Genomic DNA, 18,514 nt, shown 5'->3' on the forward strand with positions numbered 1-18,514 from the left:
ATGAGTAACACAGTCCTTTGGGAGCTTACAATCTTCTGAGAGTAGCAACAGGTAAGATGGTGTTAAGGAGAGAGGCAGGCAGGCAGGGAGACGAAGTGTAAACTTTCTCAGGGTCAAGTCTGACTTCTTTACTGTTGGATATCCAGAGCCCAGCAAGGTGGGAGCACCTAGTATAGCTTCATAAATAATTATGTAATGAATTGATTCAGGGCTATTGCAGGCCAACCTTACTTGGTCTCTCTATATGCCTCTCTGCCACCCAGAGTACCATGTCCACACTCCTTATAGCCTGCCTTCCAGGGTCAGAACCTGTCTTCCCACCTCATGTCCTATCCCGCTGCCCCATAGCTGCCTCTCTACTCTTTATTCCTGTTCCACTGAGCCTCTCCCCATTTCTCTAGGACTCCAGGGCCTTCCAGGTCTCAGGGCCTTTATGAAAACTTTCCCTCTGCATACTTTTCTGTCTGGTGAGCTCTTTTTCACCCTTTCAGATGCATATCAACTATCCTCTTGCTATGGTTTGAATGTGTCCTCTCCAAAATTCACTTTGAAACTTGATCCCCAATGCAACAGTATTAAGAGGTGTGACCTTTGGGAGGTGGTTAGGTTATGAGAGCTCTACCCCTGTGAATAGATTAGTGCCTTATAAAAGGGGTGGAGGGAACTAGCTCGGCCCCCTTTTGTTGCCTCTTCTGTTCCCTCTGCCATTTGAGGACACAGTACTCCTCCCCTCTGGAGGATGTGGCAGCAAAAAGTGCCATTTTGAAAGCAGAGACCAAGCCCTCACCAAAAATCAAACCTGTTTCATCTTGATCTTAGACTTCCAGTCTCTAGAACTGTGAGAAATAAATTTGTTCTTTATAAATTACCCAACCTCAAGTATTTTGTTACAGCATTATTAATAGCTGAAGATACCAGTCTTCTGCAGTTTCCACAGCTTTTCCTTCTCCTTCCCTCTCTTCTCAAGTCAGAGTTCACTGCAGCCTCCAAAGAGCTCCAAAAGGCCTACCTTCCTCCTTTTGTGGCCATCTCCCCACAGCAAGTGGCTCCAGTGGGCAGGCATATCCTACTCATTCCAGAGGCTGCCACCCACTAAGTGAAGTTGCTGGAGACCTAGCAAGGTGCCACCATAGCTCCAGGGCCTGGCTCTGGGCTTTTAAGTCCCTTAGCTGGCCCCCTCCCATTTGAGTGGGAACAGGAGAAGCAGTGGATGCCACACATGGGAACCACACGGGGAAGGAAGCGAGCCGGAGCACAGACTATACTACACCTGCTTTAGGGCTGCTGTAATCACCCACGCCTGGCCCCGGGACACATAGGAGGCTGTGATTCCCATCTCTCCGTGTCCCTGCCTCCAAGCCTGTGGCTCCTGTAGTCACCTGTCCCAATTAACCCTCCTGAAGCTCTTTTCTTGAGAGGCCCCTGGGTATGAAACATCATTAAGGACATATCTCTCCCAGGTTAAACTCCCCAGTGCGAAAGAGATGCTGGTCTACCTTTCAGCTGGAAAATCTGGGACAGCCAGGCTGGGTTAGTGGGAGCAGGAGCTGTGGGCCCTGCCTGCTCCCTTAGGGAAGCCCAAACTAATTAATACCTGGTTGGCCCACTCGGCAAAATAAACACATAAAATGAGGTGGTTTAACATCTTTTTTCTTCATTGATTTATTTAGATTTCTAAAAGGTCACAGTCAATTCGTTTTTCCACTGGACAGAAACCTGGAATGAGTAAAGGGTTGAGAGCTGCAAATGAATTCAACTACAAAAACACTGGGCTGTCTTTAGGCATCAAATGATGGCGTTACGCTCTGCATATAGAGATGAAGGAGATGCACCTCAGCCTTCCAGGAGCTTCCTTGTTCACATTCAGACTCAAAGGCAACTCCTTAGCACCTTTGATATGCCCAGGAATAGCACAGTGATTATTATACTTACTCCTCTCAGCAATCCCCATAGGGAGGTATTATGATCATTTTTATTTCACAGAGGAGGAGATGGAGACTCAGAAAGTTCACTGATTTGTCTACGGTCAAGCAGCCATTGGGAGAGTTGGGCTTTGAACCCAGGTCTGTGTAGCTCCCAACATTGATAGTCTTATTTTCATAAGAGATGGGTCCATCTTTAGTCCAGTGGAGATTGTTGAAAGTTTTTGGAGAATGCTTTTTTAGTTTTAATTTATCACGACAACCCTAGGAAGTAGGCATCAAGGTCCTTATTTTATCACTGAGAAAGTGAAATTCAGAGTTATCTGCCCCAGCTTGGAAATCATAGTCAAGATCAGAATTAAAAACTTTTAGTTTGACCTCTTGGTGATGTGGGATGGCTCTCTGTAGGGCTATGGAGGGAAAATAAGGCCCCTAGCGGGGGTATGCTTGATGACAAGTCCCCAGGAGGCCTGCATCCCATCTAAGGACAATTCTGCAAGGGCTACAATGGCCTTTGTCACCAAATCTCATATCAATTCTGCCTCTCTGGCATAACTGGGTTCTAGAAAAAGGTCCCAAACCATTAAAACCTTTAATGTCCCAGGATAAAGTTCAGACTCCTTCACAAAGCAGGTCCTTTAAGGTCCGCCTTCTGGGGTCTCTCCAATTCAGCGCTGTACCTTTGAGCCCTTGTGAATGTCTCTGAATGCGCAGTTAGACTCTTCTCACTGAACTGCTGGTTCTGCTTGGGCCTGGAAGGCCCTGTCCCACAGGCCCACTAGGCAGATTCCTATGCATCTTTCATGATTCCATGTGGATCACATTTCCTCTGACATTCCTCTGAACATGTAAAGATGCTGAATATCATTCATCATTAGGGAAATCCAAATCAAAGCCACAATGAGATACCACTTCAAACCCACAAGGAAACAAAAAAGACATTAAAAAGTATTGAAAAGGATGTAAAATGATCTCTCCTTTCTCTACATTTCTGTGGCCCCCTTTATGCCTACATTATAGTCTTGATCATGTTTGGTAGCAATTGTTTGTATAGAGTCCAATATCCCTCATCAGATTGGGTGGCCCTTAGGAGCAGAGACCCAGATGGATTTCCTTCTGTGTGACCAGACACTCCAGTACAGGGCCTGGCACAGGAAAGGAGCTTCATAAATCGTTGCTGAATGAATTAATGAGGTGACTGCTGAATAAGTGAATGGCCACAATTCAAAACTCTCTCTTTTAGACATGTTCAGGGACTCACATCATCATCTTTACTGCAGAGAAACTGCTGGCTTCCAGGGTGCAATCTCATACTCTTGCTTCTCTGTTCTAACCAATTTCAGCCAGTAACATTCTTTCCTCATTTTTACGTGTTAAAAAACAACAAAAACAAACACTCGATTCTTTTGTTAACCTGAATGGCAAGCTATTAATACTTGTGGATATTTTGATTTTCTAGGAGGACAGGATGGATTCCAGGGGAGATAATGGTGTAAGCACTGGTCTTGTTCAGCATGTGGTCCAGAGGCCAATCTCTTATCTGTTATGAAGGAGAAAGTTTTGCTTCAATGGAGTATTTATTCAGGCATTTGTGTGGAAATATCTAAAATTGGAAAAAAAAAAAACTGCAGGAAAAAGGCAGGAATTATAGCATTCTGTCCCAGGCTGGGTCCCCAGTATTAAGCACCTTGCCTGGCATAATGGCCAGAGACTCACTGCCCTGCCCATAAGGAAATTTTCAGGCTTCACTGCAGTGTTGTTTCTGGCATTTGTAGGATGTTGTTGTTGTTGTTGTTTTTATGACACAAGCACATGATAAGGCATGACTGTTAGCTGTAGTAAGCCTTGTTCTTATCACCACCTTTTAAAGTTTTCCAAAATACAGTCAAGATTAACACAAATTCTTTATAAAACTCTTACAAGAAATACAAAAGGAGGGAATCCTTCCCAACTCATTCTATGAGACCAGCATTATTCTGATAGTAAAATCAGACAAAGACATCACACACACACACACACACACACACACATACACAAGTACAGATGAATATCTCCCAAAAATAGAAAAATACAAATTTTTATAAAAATATAAAAATCTTCAATAAGATAACATTAAATTGAATCCAACAACACGTAAAAAGAACTATACACCATGACCAAGTGGGATTTATTAAGGAATTCAAGGTCGGTTTAACATACAAAAACCAATCAATGTAATAGACCACATTAAGACCATAAAAGACAAAAACCACACGATTATGTCATTAGACATGGAAAAAGCATTTCACAAAATCTAACATCCTTTTGTGACAAAAAACCCAACAAACTATAAATAGAAGAAATCCTTAACTTGATAGAGGTCATCTACAAAAAAACTCACATCTAACATTGTACTTAATGGTGAAAGACTAAAAGCTTTCCCCCTAAGATTAGAAACAAGGCAAGGTGACTGCTCTCATCACTTCTTTGAATACTGTACTGGAGGTTCTAACCAGGAAAATTAGTTAACAAAAAGAAATAAAGACATTCAGATTGGAGAAATGAAGAAATAAAACTATCTCTACTCACCAATAACAAGGTCTTACATATAGAAAATCCTAAGGAATCCACAAAAGAGCTATTAGAATAAACAAGTTCAGCAAGTTTGAAGGATACCAGATCAATGTACAATCAGTTGTATTTCTATACACTAGCAATGAACAATCCAAAAATGCAATCAAGAAAATAATTCCATTTATAATAGCATCAAAAAGAATAAAGTATTTAAGAATAAATTTAAAAAAAGAAGTGAAAGACTTGTATACTAAATATTATAAAACAGATTAAAAAGAAATTAAAGCAGCCTTGAATAAATGGGAAGATATCTCATGTTTGTGGATTGGGAGATTTAATATTGTTTGGATAAAAATAGTCCCCAAATTTATTTATAGATTTAATGTATTCCCTACCAAAATCTCAGCTGGATTCTCTTTTGCAGAAATTTACTAGTGTATCCTGAAATTTATATGGAAATGCAAGGAACACAGAATATTCACATAATCCTTAAAAAGAAGAACAAAGTTGGAGGAACCCCACATCTCAATGTCAAAATTTACTATGAAGCTACAGTATTCAAGATAATGTGGTACTGGCATATGAGTAGATATATAGATCAATGGAATCAAATTTAGAGTCTTGAAATAAACCCTCACATTTACAGTCATTTGATTTTTGACAAGAGTACCAAGACAATTCAATAAGGAAAGAAAGTCTTGTCAGGAAATGATGCCAAGATAACTGAATACCCACATGCGAAAGAATGAAGTTTGCTCCAGACCTCACACAAAATACAAGGATTAACTCAAAGTGGATCATAGATCCCTGTGTAAATCTAAAAATATAAAACTCTTAATAGAAAACAGGAATAAATTTTCATTACTTTAGATTAAGCTATGGTTTCTTAGATGTGACACCAAAAGCACAAGTGACAAAAGAAAAAATGTAGATACATTGGACTCTTTCAAAATAAAAAAGTTTTGTTCTTCAAAGAACATTATCAAGAGGGTGAAAAGATAACTCACAGAATGGGAAAAAATTGCAAATCATATATCAGACAATTGTATCCAGAATATATAAAGAACTCTTATAACTCAACAATAAACAACATAAAACCCAAATTAAAAAATAGGCAAAGGACTTGAATAAATATTTCTCCAAAGAAGACAAGAAAAAATTGCCATAAGAACATGTAAAGATGGTGAATATTGGCCAGGCATGGTGGCTCATGCCTGTAATCCCAGCATACTTTGGGAGGCAGAGGTGGGCAGATCACGAGGTCAAGAGATGGAGACCATCCTGGCCAACATGGTGAAACCCTGTCTCTACTAAAAATACAAAAATTAGCTGGGCATGGTGGTGGGCATCTGTAGTCCCAGCTACTTGGGAGGATGAGGCAGGAGAATTGCTTTAACCTGGGAGGCAGAGGTTGCAGTGAGCCAAGATCTTGTCACTGCACTCTAGCCTGGCAACAGAGAAAGACTCAGTCTCAAAAAAATAAATAAATAAATAAAAAAGAGATGCTGAGTATCATTCATCATTAGGGAAATCCAAATCAAAGCCACAATAACATACCACTTCAAACCCACAAGGAAATAAAAAAGACATAAAAAGTATTGAAAAGGATGTAAAAAAATTGGAAATGTCATACATTGCTGGTGGTATTGTGAAATGGTGTAGCTATATTTGAAAATAGGTTGGCAGTTGCTAAAAATGTTAATCATAGTGTTGCCATATGACCTAACAATATCACTGCTAGATATATACCCCAAAGAACTGAAATTTATGTCCACATAAAAACTTGTCCATGAATGTTCATAGCATCATTATTCATAATAGTTAAAAATGGAAATAACCCTAATGCCCATCAACTGATAAATGGATAAACAAAATGTGGTATGTGTGTGTGTGGGTGGGTATGGGTGTTGGTGTATCAAGAATAAAGTATTGATTCATGCCTAACATGGATAAACCTTGAAGACATTATGCTAAGTGAAAAAAAACAAAAAAAACAGACACAAAGGCAACATCTTGTATGATTCCATTTATATAAAATGTTCAGAACAGGCAAGTCCATAAAGAGGGAGAAAGTAGATTAGTGGAGTGGTTGGCAAGGGCTAGGGGGAGCAGGGTATGGGGAATGACTGCTAATGAGCAAAGGGTTTCTTTTTTGGGGTGATGAAATGTTCTAAAGTTAGATTGTGGTGATGGTTGCACAACTCTGTGAATAGACTAAAAAAATACTGAAATGTTACTTTAAAAGGGTAAATTTTATAGCACGTGAATTATATCTCAATAATGCTGCTACAGAAAACGTATGCAAGAAAGAGGCTATAGGGAATGTGGAAAAAAATGGAAACAGCTGACTTGCTAGAAGTGGTGCAATGAAAGGTGATTGTATTTCTGTTTTCTTTTATTATTGTTTCCATGTTGTTTGCACAATAATAATGTGAAAAAAAGAGAAAGGGAGTGAGAGAAAATGAAGTAGAGAATATGAGCACTCGCTTTGGAGTCCAGGAGTCTAAGGCCATCATCCCTTGCTCTACTAGTTACTATGTATTCTGGGTAAGTGGCTTCACGTTTGACCTCAATTTTTGTTTTCTATAAGTAGAAATAGGATGGGCACGGTGGCTCATACCTGTAATTCTAGCACTTTGGGAGGTGGAGGCGGGGGGATCACCTGAGGTCAGAAGTTTGAGACCAGCCTGGCCAACATGGTGAAACCCCGTCTCTACTAAAAATCCAAAAAAAAAAAAAAAAAAAAAATTAGCTGGGTGTGGTGGTGGACACCTGTAATCCCAGCTGCTTGGGAGGCTGAGGCAGGAGAATTGACTGAACCCAGGAGGCAGAGGTTGCGGTGAGCCAGAATCGTGCCACGGCACTCCAGCCTGGGCAACAAGAGCGAAACTCCGTCTCAAAAAAAAATTTTTTTTTTAAATAGAAGTGGAAATAACACAAACCTTTAGGACTGGCGTGAGGATTACATAAGCAGATATGAAGCAGGTACTCATCATTCTAATTTTCTTTCATCTTCATTTATTTCCTCAAACAATTATGGAGCATCTATTACATAATTGGGAAATAGATGAATTAAGATTGGACCTCATTCTTAAACATCTTAGAATTTAGAGAGGAAAACAAACACATAAATAAATTTTAAAAGTTCATCAGGAAACTTGATAGCCACAAATAGCATGTTGGATAAGCTGTCTGCATAGACCACATACATTCAGGAACTTGTGTTGGGAGCTATTGGTGAAGGGGCCAGACCAAGAAATAAAAACTCATAGGAGATAGAATTTTACATTGGCATATGTTTGTTGCGAAGTGTGCTTTCATGTGTATTATCACATGCAATTCTCAGAGAATGCTACTAAGGAAAGTAGTATTGCCCTACTTTATAAATGAGAAGACTAAGTCTTGGAGAGGTCATGAGAGTGTTCTCGTTTTATAAAACCAGCACATGGGGCAGGATGCCTTTCACTCTGCCCTGGTGGCCTCTTCTGAACATTCTTGGTTACATGCCATTAGAAAGGAAGATGGAATAGGTGAAGTACCAGAAAATGAAGAGGAATCTTCTCCACATCAAGGCTGGTAGAAAGTATTGGGTACGGAACCTAGTCTCCTCAGGGTCCAGTGAGAAAGCGTGCCAGATGATGACCCCCAGACCCATCCAGCCCTGGGTCATCCAACAAAGATTTAATGTAGTCCTTGAGAAAATATCCATGTTCTGTAGATCATGAATGTCTAGTAAACACTTCTCCAGAGACCTCACTAAGTAATGAGTTGGGGGTGAGGAAGGGAAACATGCATCATTTATAGAGAACCTATATTGTACTCCTGGTTCCCCAACAAGTAGGGTGCTTGATGCATTATAATGGCCATTTTCAACACTGACACTGAGGTAACACTGAGGACCAGAAAGGTCAAGTGACTGTCTAAGATCACATAGCAAATCTGTAGCAAAAAAGAGAGTGAGGACTCAAATCAGCCCATCTTTTCACTCATCATGAGGATTCTAGATTCTTCCCTATGCAAAAAAGTCATTGTCTCAAGGGCAGAGGGTAGAATCAACAAACTGTCAGAGCTCAGAAGTCACACTGCTTCAGGAAGCTGTGGGGCCCATGTCTGCTATTTAAGCAACACCAAAAACACATCAGCCCACACCTTAAGGGTGAAGGACTGGGATGCTTAGCTGAATATCTGGTACAGAATAGGGGCCTCAGTGGGAACCCCAACAGCCTAACTGATCTTTGGTTTCAATGGAACTGGCCCTCAGCTAAAAGCAAAAGACCTCTCTTTACCAAATACCTCTTCCTTGAAGGAGAAGGATGGTAGATATAGGCACAGGCATTCAGCACAGAAACCCAGGTTGGTCCCCTTGTGAAACTGCTAGGCTTTTGGCACCTGGCCAGCTGGACTGGTCACAGTTCTCATTTATCAAAAGCCATAACCAGCCCATTACTTGGCTTCAGTGTCTCCCCAACCCTTAGACCCTGACAGTGAGTTTGTGATCCCAAAGTCTCCTTACCACTGGAATATCTTCAGAAGTAAATGAAACAGTAAGCTAGTAGACTTAAAAGCCAGGCTGTGCCTAGCACTCTATACTCTGTTCAGTGAAAGCAGAAATGTCCCCAACTCACCCACTGGGGTGAAGTAACTCTTATCACTCTGCAGTTATTCACAATGACCTGCGGGATTGACAATCAAAGTATGTAGACTTCTCCGCTGATTCCACACGGAACTCTGGCAAAGCTCAGTAAAGAGAATCTGGATTCATGAAGAGATCATCCCAACAAATATTTCAAAGGTACGGAAGAAAGAGCACAGGCTTTGGGAGACAACAGACCTACGATAAATCCCAGCTTATCTTCAGACCCATGATAACGCCCGGCTCTGTCTCTTGCAAGACGTTACATCTTCTAAAAGCATCTTGAGAGAGCTAAGCGTCAGCTTCTTTACTGGCTAATGTGAATGTAATTTGCCGTTTGTATGGAGGCTAGAGAGGCTAAGCAGGTGGACAGATTTAGTGGATGATTGGAAATATAAAACTAGGGGGAAGGAGGGATGTCTAAGGTGGGCTGCTGGTTGAAATAAGAATGGGTGAGATGACAAGATAGTGTGTGGTAAATTTAAAAAGAGAAAAAAAAATGAACCATAGGGAAAACTGCATTTACTAGGGTAAGGGGAAAATAAGTCAGAGCTTGGATGAAGTGTGGTGAGAGGCCATCATAAGGAAAAATAAGAGAAAATCTTGTCTCCCAGGAGACGTACAGGGAATTGTCTAAGGTTTGCCAACTGTTTGATCTTGAAAGAGCAATCATAACACTCAAGACTTATTATGACACCATCAATAAATGTTTCCTACACGTGTAGAGGGCAAAGGTAGCAAATAGGATCCTTTTTCATGAGCAAATTCCAGATGATTGATAATGTTTATCTAAAGTATTGTGTTTGAAAAAATTCTGAGCCCTCATCTGAATGCAGTGGTAAAGAGTTGTTTCAACAGTGGTGTTTGCAGGGGAGTGGGAGAAAAGAATGGCAGCCCACAGGCCAAATGTAGTTAATGCTGTGATGTGCCACCCTGACTACCTTCTTTGGGACTGAGACACTCATTCCTCCAGCTGCAGGGACTGTTGCTGTTGGCTGCTGACAGGTATCAGTTGAGTCTCCAGGAATGGCCTTCAGCCCAAGAGAGCTGTCACCTGTGGGCAGTCCACAGCTGTCACTGCAGTGGGCAACAAGGCCAACTCCCTTTGGCTCAATGTGAGACATCTGAAGACCATCCCAGCTCCAGAGTTCCCTGTGGAATCAGCTGACATTTTTGCTGTGATTGCTTTGCAGCTCAACTCCTCCCTTTCTTCCCTTACTCCCTTACAGGTGCTGATCCTAAGAGCATGCTCCAATAAACTTTCTGCATGCAAATCTCTGTCCTAGAGTCTGGTTCTGGCGAATTCAACCTACTACATCAAGTATTTGCCATTCCTGCACAAACTATACCTCTCTCTGCTTAGCTAATAGCTTGTCATCTATGTTTACGTACTCCTCAACAAAGGAAGACTCAACGTTAACCAAGGGGAATAATTTGTAATCCATTAGCTTTCTCTTTTTCCCTTGGTGGCAAGGTAATTCAAAGATAAGTTATCAATTCTTTCTTCTCTTTTGCCTAGGTTAGAGATAAGTTTCTACCTTTTTTTTTTTTTTTTTTAAGTAGAGATGGGGTTTTGCCATGTTAGCCAGGCGGGTCTTGAACTCCTGACCTCAGGTGATCCGCCCACCTCAGCCTCCTAAAGGGTTGGGATTACAGGCATGAGCCACTGCTCCCAGCAATTTCTACTTTAGTTAGGCTTGGAGGCTCTCTAATCTATAAATGATGGGTTGGCTCTATTCCTCTCATTCTCAGTCGGTTCTCCTCCCAGGCTCCAACTCTAGAAGAGATAGCATTTATCCGTGACTCACTTTTAAAAATCATTATAGATCAAAGGTGTCAGTAGGAGGATGAAGAATATGTGCTAATAACTCTCATTGGCATAATGCTTTCAATTTATATGTATGTAATATTTTATAAACATAGCAACTCTTTAAGGTTATTGTTATTTCTTTTGAGCAAAAGGAACAGAAAGGCTAAATGATTTCCCAAGTCACCTAGAAGACTTATTGCAGAACCTAGACTAGAATCTGGGTTTTTTGGCATCCGATCAATCCAGTCACAGGCAGAAAGTGTCTACCTCTGCTGCTTTCTTAGAAATCAGTGTGTGATTTCTAGAAAACAATGGAAGTGGCTTGGGAACTCCCCTCACCATCCCTTCCTTTGTACCACTGCAGTATCCGGGGATCTCGGTGGTGATCAGATCCTGGAACAAGCACTGATGAGCATCCTGTAATCCAGAAGATGATCTAAACGTCCAGTGCTAGAATCCCTGATACCACCACAACAAATGACTGTCTTCTTCCTCTTTGGACCATTTTATTGATGGGAAACTCATTATTGAGAAAGTGGCTTATTCTGTGTTCCCTCATCTGTGCAACTGGAATGACACCAAACAGGGAAAGATGTGACATCTAAATGAGAGAATGAATGGAAAGCACATAGTAGGTACTCATAAGGAATCCTCCCAGAAAAGCTGGCACATCCTGCTCATTTAGAGCTGTTTGTTTGTTTGTAAAGGCACAGCTGAGTGAATCTGGGAGCCAGGTCCACAGGCAGGCAATGAAGCATACTATCTGCCTCCTAAAGAGACATGCCAGGGGCTGGGATGGAAAAGACAAACTCCAGCTTTCAGATCTGCCACTGCAAGAAAACCAGGGTTTTTACTGTGGTGGCTCTGGGTGGAGTGGTGATGGTGGTGGGGGCAGATGGGCAGTAAACAAATAGCCAAACCCCACATAGCCATGTGGATTGGTGACATCCAGGTGACTCTGTGACCCTAGGATGCATGAGGAAGCACAGAAAACCCTTCTCAAAGACAACAAAACTGCTTTAGTTCTGTGTAGCAGTGGCTTGAAGGTTGATCACTGGTATGATGTGCCTAAGTTAGGATGCAGCTGGCATGGAACAGCATGGTTTTCCTCTGTCCAAAGAAGGTTTGCAAACAAGAGTAAAATTCAAAACATTTAATAATTGCTGTGGTACAGGCACACTGCCAATGCGAATGGACATCGGCTACAATCAAACAGCATGGTCATGGGGGTGTGTGCCAGCCAAACATCCACCCTAGCAACAAGGAAGCCCACCCTGCAAACAGGGAGAAGAGGATCTGCAGGGTGGGGGCCTAGAAGTCAGCAGAAAATCTGCCTATCTCCTATGGAAATCCCAGAGAGGATTTCATTAACCTCTCAGGGCTCTGCAGAGCATGATTTAAAAGCCATTGCTGGGCCGAGGGGGTGGAAGTGGGGCAGTAAGTGCCTTCAGTGTCCAGCTTCCAGGCCCAGTATTATTACTCCAGTGTACACGGCCAGCCTCCAAAAGGGCAAAGCCCTGGTTCCACCCAAAGACAAGTCCATGAAGCCTCTGACAGGTCATCGTGCTGTTAATCAGCATACTTCTCCCTCTGCCAATGAGTATTCATAAGTAGTCTCCCCAAGCACTTGTTCCTGTTCTAGCTTTTATAGATGAGGGCACTAGCACCCCTCACTGCAGTCCCAGGACTTAGAACACAGCCTTGATTCATGCAAATTGAGCCCTGGTGCTGGCAGGAGTCAGGAATCAGAATCCTAGTCCTGCCCAGGTCGTCCAGAGCCACTTCAAGCCCCTCTCTTTCCCAGCTCAAATGTGTCTCCCAGCTGCTGGTCTTTCACTAAGAGCACATGTTGCTGCTACCTTCTGGATGAAGTCACAAGGGGTCAATTATCTTGCAGCAATGAAACCGGCATACTGTTTCTTCAGCTTGCATAAGATGAAGCTCCACATGATGAAACAAGTCAACAGTCCATGAGGTCTTGGGAGAAGGCACTAGAAGCAAAAGCCCTCCCTTGAGAGCAATGCACCAAGACCTCCCCTTTCTCCTGCCCTCGACCACCAATGAGCATGCTGTAGTGGACTTGCCAAACCCAAGAAATACTCCCCGTAAATGCCACTGAAACATTTCCCCACTGTTTTCCATGGAGCTCAAACGACTGTACCTCTTGAGGCTGATTTTGCCCCTACTTGAGTCTTACAAATTGGGTTTGTTCTCCAGGAAGTCACCCTTTTCTTACTAATTCTATCAGTGGCTTTTCATGCTGTCTTTCATACATAACTACAGCTTCCCAGCCTTCACCAGCTTTGTCTCTTCTAAATGGAAACCTCTCATAGCCCTGCATTAGAAGGCAATGCATTTGAATGACAGCTTCCCAGTAATTCTCTGAAGGGGCCATGGGCATCGGCTGTGGCTCGGGCACATGCAGGAACACCTGCAGGAGGCCAGTATATCTGGGCGAGACATTAAGCACCAAGCTTTCATGTCAGTCAAGCTGGGTCCCATTCCCAGCTCAGCCACTTACCAGCTATGCAACCTGGGAAAGTTATTCAAAACTCTTTAAGGTCTTTTCTTTAGTGTAAAATGGTTTTAATAATAGTATCTATCTTATAGGGTTGCTTTGAGAATTAAAATAATATATATAAGGCACTTAGCACTATGCCTAGCAAATAGCCATGTAGCCATTTTCAATATTGTTAGTCATTCATTTATCAATCAGTTGCTATAAACCCTGTACCCTGTTAAAGGCTGAGACTCCCAGTTTCTGCCCTCAGAAACCTCACAGTCCAATGGGAAAGGACCACAGGAGAACCAGCAGTTAGGATGCAGGATGGTAAGTACTTTATTAATAATCACTTTTTAAAACACTATCACTAATGGGTGACAACCATTTTTTGCTAGCCACTGTGTGCTACATGCTTTATGTAAGTCAAGTACATAATCTTTCTAGTCTAAATATGTGAGTTCAAATCCCAGCATTACCACTGAATAATTATGAAATCTTTGGCATATTTATTAACTCTTTGACACTTGGTTATTCATCTTGTAAATAGGTACAGAAGTCAGAAAAAATAGGATGGGCACGGTGGGTCACACTTGGCAACATAGTGAAACCCCATCTCTACTAAAAATAAAACAATTAGCCAGGCATGGTGGTATATGCCTGTGGTCCTAGCTACTCGGGAGGCTGAGGAAGGAAGATCACTTGAGCCCAGACGTTCGAGGCTGCAGTGAGCTGGGATCACATTATTGCGCTCCAGCCTGGGTGACAGAGCAAAACACTGTCCCTTAAAAAAAAAAAAAAAAAAGTGTTAGGGAAAAATTGTATGTAAGATGTCACCAGAGTGTCTTGAATATGGTAGGTGCTTCATAAATGTCTGTTGGCTAGAGTTGAAGTGCAGCGACTAAGGGGTGTTTGGAAAATGCATGCGAGATGGCTATTGTTCCCCACCCCTAGAGAGTCTGTCTGGGTGGCTTTGAAGGCCCAGGCAACATGTCCACCTAGGCTGTGAGGCAGGACTCTGATGCTCAGTGGCTTACCCAGTTTGGACCCCGTTCTGAGCCAATGACTGCAGCCACAGGGACCAGAGGCTGGCACACCAATGGGGTTTCTGGCAAGAACCAGGCAGAATGTTCTAAATAGGGCAGGCCCTCCAGGACCAAGGTAGATAATGGGCATGGACCTGTAGGCAGAAAGAGGTTCTGAGCTCTCCCAGGCATCCCCAGTTTTGCATACCCTGACCTCACATCATTGCCAGGATGGCTTATGCTGTCTCCAGGTCAGGCCTTCAGGGGCTGACAGTAGGCAAGTCACATCGTATTTCTCTTTGTCCCAGAGAGAGCAATCCTAGTCCTGTCTTTAATGCATGGCTAATGAAATAATCAAATACAAAAGAACCTTGCAAAATATAAAGTACTACAAAAATAAGGCATTATCATTACTGACATCATTACTACTACTACTGCTGCTACAATTACAGCTACTAATGACCACTATGATTTATCAGTCTCTATGTGTCACTTATACTTTATGGATAATCACAAATCATCCCTAAAGCCTATTTAGATAAATGGTGAAGAAATTGAGGCTGAAAGAAACAAGGCTACTACCAGCCCCGTTATTGACTTTACCTGAATTTGAAAAAGATGTCTCTTCTTCTGGGCAGATGTGGCCCCTCTGGGACACATGGCTTGGCAGGTGGAATGCAGGCTGGTTTTTAGCCTCCACTAGCCCTTGAATAAGCAGGCTTGTGCAGGACACACCCTCAACATCAGTTTTCTGCAATCTCACAGAGAATGTGAGTAGGCTGGTTCAGTAAGAAGCTAAGTTGGGGGCCAGGCGCAGTGGCTTGTGCCTGTAATCCCAGCACTTTGGGAGGATGAGGTGGGCAGATCATCTGAGATCAGGAGTTTGAGACAAGCCTGGCCAACATGGTGAAACCCTGTCTCTACTAAAAATACAAAAGTTAGCTGGGGGTGGTGGCGGTTGCATGTAATCCCAGCTGCTTGGGAGGCTGAGGCAGGAGAATCGTTTGAACCTGGGAGGTAGAGGTTGCAGTGAGCCAAGAACCCATCACTGCACTCCAGCCTGGGTGACAAGAGTGAAACTCTGTCTCAAAAAAAAAGAAGCTAAGTCAAGACTTACATGCAGGTGCGTTCCATTATACAAAGCATGGGTACCCCAAGTGGGCATTTGCTGCCTGGAGCCAGCATCTTCTATGTAGACCACAAACACTGGCTGGCCCTCTGCACACTCATCCCCGTGCTGCTACTGTGGGATGCACAAGGATGACGCAGACAGGAGCCCATACCCCAGGGAGTGCATTGCCTCTGAGAAGCAGCAGAGGTACTCCTGCTCAGAACACACGAGCCCCAGAACTGAGACGGTGCCCAGAGAGGAACAACAACGCACAAACCCAGTCCTGTTTAGGCGAATGAACATTCTTGTAGCAGGGCTTGATAAGCCTGTTGCTAAGCCTACCTTTCTTCCTGTCACTGAGCACCTGGCTCTTGGCTCAGGAAAGATAATCACTCTGGGAACCAGCTCTCCTCAGGAGACCTGGCAGAATGCTGGCAGTCCAGAGCAAAACCTGCCTTTCAACAGAGCTTCGCCTCCTCCCATGTCAGACAAGGGGAAACTCAACCTGTAAAGGAAAGGGTTTGCACACACACAATTCTGCTGAGAGCCTGCAGTAGTAAGTGACCCCCGCCCCGGGAAAGGAAGGAGCCCCAGCTCTCCCAGCTCAAAGTGCTTCCTAAACAAAGACCCTAAGTGTCCTGCCGCGACAACTCAAGACATGGGACACTCAGGTTCCAGGAGCACCTGCAGCTATCATCTGTCAGTCCCGACACCAGCACTGTCTGTGCTGAGGTTGAAGCAAAGAGATCAGGCAAGCACTGGGGTGGGAGTAGGGGCTGCAGAGGGCAGGTGAAGGGGAAAAGGCTTTGGAGAGACCAATATGAATAGCAGGCATTTTTGTCTGACCCCAAAGAAGAGGGCAAGGGAGAGCTGTGATCTGAGCCAAGATGAAAGAGTGATTGGCCTCCCCTAGTAATCAAAGAGTTTAATGAGGCTTATTAAAAGCCCATTTCTAGGTCTTGTTGAAAAATTACACCCGTAAGTGTTTTTTTTTTTTAATAAGAATTGCCTCCTAGGGATTAAACACACACACACACACACACACACACACACACACACTCCCCCAAAATCCCATACCCCACACATTCACAGTCACATTCCCACAAAAGCTGCGTATCATGTACATTACAGCATTCTAGGTGCATCTACATCAACCATGGTCATAATTCGCAACATACACATATATTGTAAGACAGAAAAGCCAGATCACTGAGGTCATTTGTGCACCTTTTGAAATTCCAGACATTGAGGGAACCCTAGAGCTTCATCCTCAAGAAGTTGTGATCCACATAAACAAAGAGCATAGCCTCTAATCCACAGCATTCTCTGTGTCTTGCCTGAGGCAAGACAACTCAGCAAAAGCAGAAGCTACCATGCTTGGAGTCCAGGATCATTAAGCTTTGGCAAAAAAGCAGCAGTTTTACAGCAAGGTCACTGCACAAGAAGGGGGCGGGGGGGCTGTGTCACTCCTTCCACCCATGGTGAATTCTCTCTGATATGCTAAATCCCAGCCACTTGGTAGAGCCAGCCCTGGGCCTGGAGCAGGTTTCCCTTGGCTCTCAGCTTACTGCGAGCTCACAGCTGCCTTCACTCTCAGGCGGAGAAAACATTGCTTTCGGGAACAATCAGCTAGATGCAGAAAAGAATCCCTTGCAGAAAATTATCCCACCACCAGAGTGCTGCTAATCTCCCCAACATGATACTCACTGCCAAGTGGTAGAATGCAACAATGACCATTCAGATGCTACAACTACCAGGTGGAACAGTCTACTGTTATTAGAAACAAATGTTTTAGATTTAGTAAATCTGGGTTTCAAGCCTAGCTCTAACCCTTACTCAAGGTATGGCTTTGGCCCACTCTTTCAGCCATCGTTTTCTCCCTTGCAAAATGGCAGGAACAACTTCCTTCTACGTTATAGAGTTGTGGGAAAGATCACAAAGTACCCTTCAAACTGTATACCCCAAAGCAGGTGCTAGAAAGTCTCATAATGAGACAATAATGGGAAAATGGAGGAACTCACTGATTGGGTTGTGAACTCCTCAAAGGCCTATGTGGTATTTATCTTGTTCTCGGTGCCCAGCGCCAAGGCTGGGACTAAATACCCTGGGAAAAACAGTGTGAAAGAAAGAAAGCAGAATGAGTGAATCTGTGAGTTAAGTGGCTTGCCTAAGGTCACAGAGCAGGTCATTGCAGGACTTGAGCCCAGAACGCTTGACCACACTAGTCCAGAGCTCTCTGTTCTTGACGTACCAAACAGTTGGGTCTACTGAAGGGAGAGTGAGTGTCACAACAACTGCAGCATGGACCAGTTTTCAATAAGCCCCACTATTCCCAGAGAAAGACCCAATGTTGGCCATGTATGGCCTAAAAGGACTTCACAGACTCACCTGTTAAACATGTCAACTCCACAATGGGAGCAAACAGAAGCCACAAGTGCAAGTAATACTCAAATGCCTCAAACTGGCTCATCTTATTTACTGACTCGTGCAATACTGACTTGAATTGCACAAAACAGAAAAGTCACAAGCCTGGGACAATGGGTCTGGCAGGGGTTAGGTTGTGCAGACTAGAAGCATATCTTGTTTTGGGTTCACTTTCAGCATCATTACTTACCTACTGACCAAGTGTCTGAGAGATCACTAGCCCTCTCTGATTCTCAGTTTTTCCATCTGCAAAACAAGAAGACAAACACAATTAATTCCTTGAGATCGCTGGACTAAAACGCATCATCGGTTTTATGCCTAGAATTGGTTACCAACTACTTATGATTCCAGGTAACTGGGAAAACTGTGAGTGGTCAGGGGCTGCAAAATAACTAAAAAATGAAGTGCAGTAATAAATTAAGCATGATAATTAATAGTTATGTGTCAAGCAGGATGCTCGCTGATGGTGCCCAACTCTCAGCACAGAAAATTCAGCCTTCCAATCATTTGGGCACTTTTTATTTTTCATAGATGTC

At 43.1% G+C, this 18,514-nt stretch overlaps 1 protein-coding gene across 8 annotated transcripts in view; it reads right to left on the reverse strand.

The window, feature by feature from the left end:
- TENM4 (teneurin transmembrane protein 4) overlaps positions 1 to 18,514 on the reverse strand; it is a 3,006,191-nt gene that overhangs the window by 618,308 nt on the left and 2,369,369 nt on the right. For all 8 annotated transcript variants that reach the window (XM_054661572.2, XM_063784373.1, XM_063784372.1 and 5 more), the window contains one exon: positions 18,169 to 18,224. The gene's annotated coding sequence lies outside the window, so the exon portion shown is untranslated. The remainder of the gene's footprint in view (positions 1 to 18,168; positions 18,225 to 18,514) is intronic.

The sequence above is a fragment of the Pan troglodytes genome, chromosome 9 (assembly GCF_028858775.2).
Source record: "Pan troglodytes isolate AG18354 chromosome 9, NHGRI_mPanTro3-v2.0_pri, whole genome shotgun sequence".
NCBI classification, from domain to species: Eukaryota; Metazoa; Chordata; class Mammalia; order Primates; family Hominidae; genus Pan; species Pan troglodytes.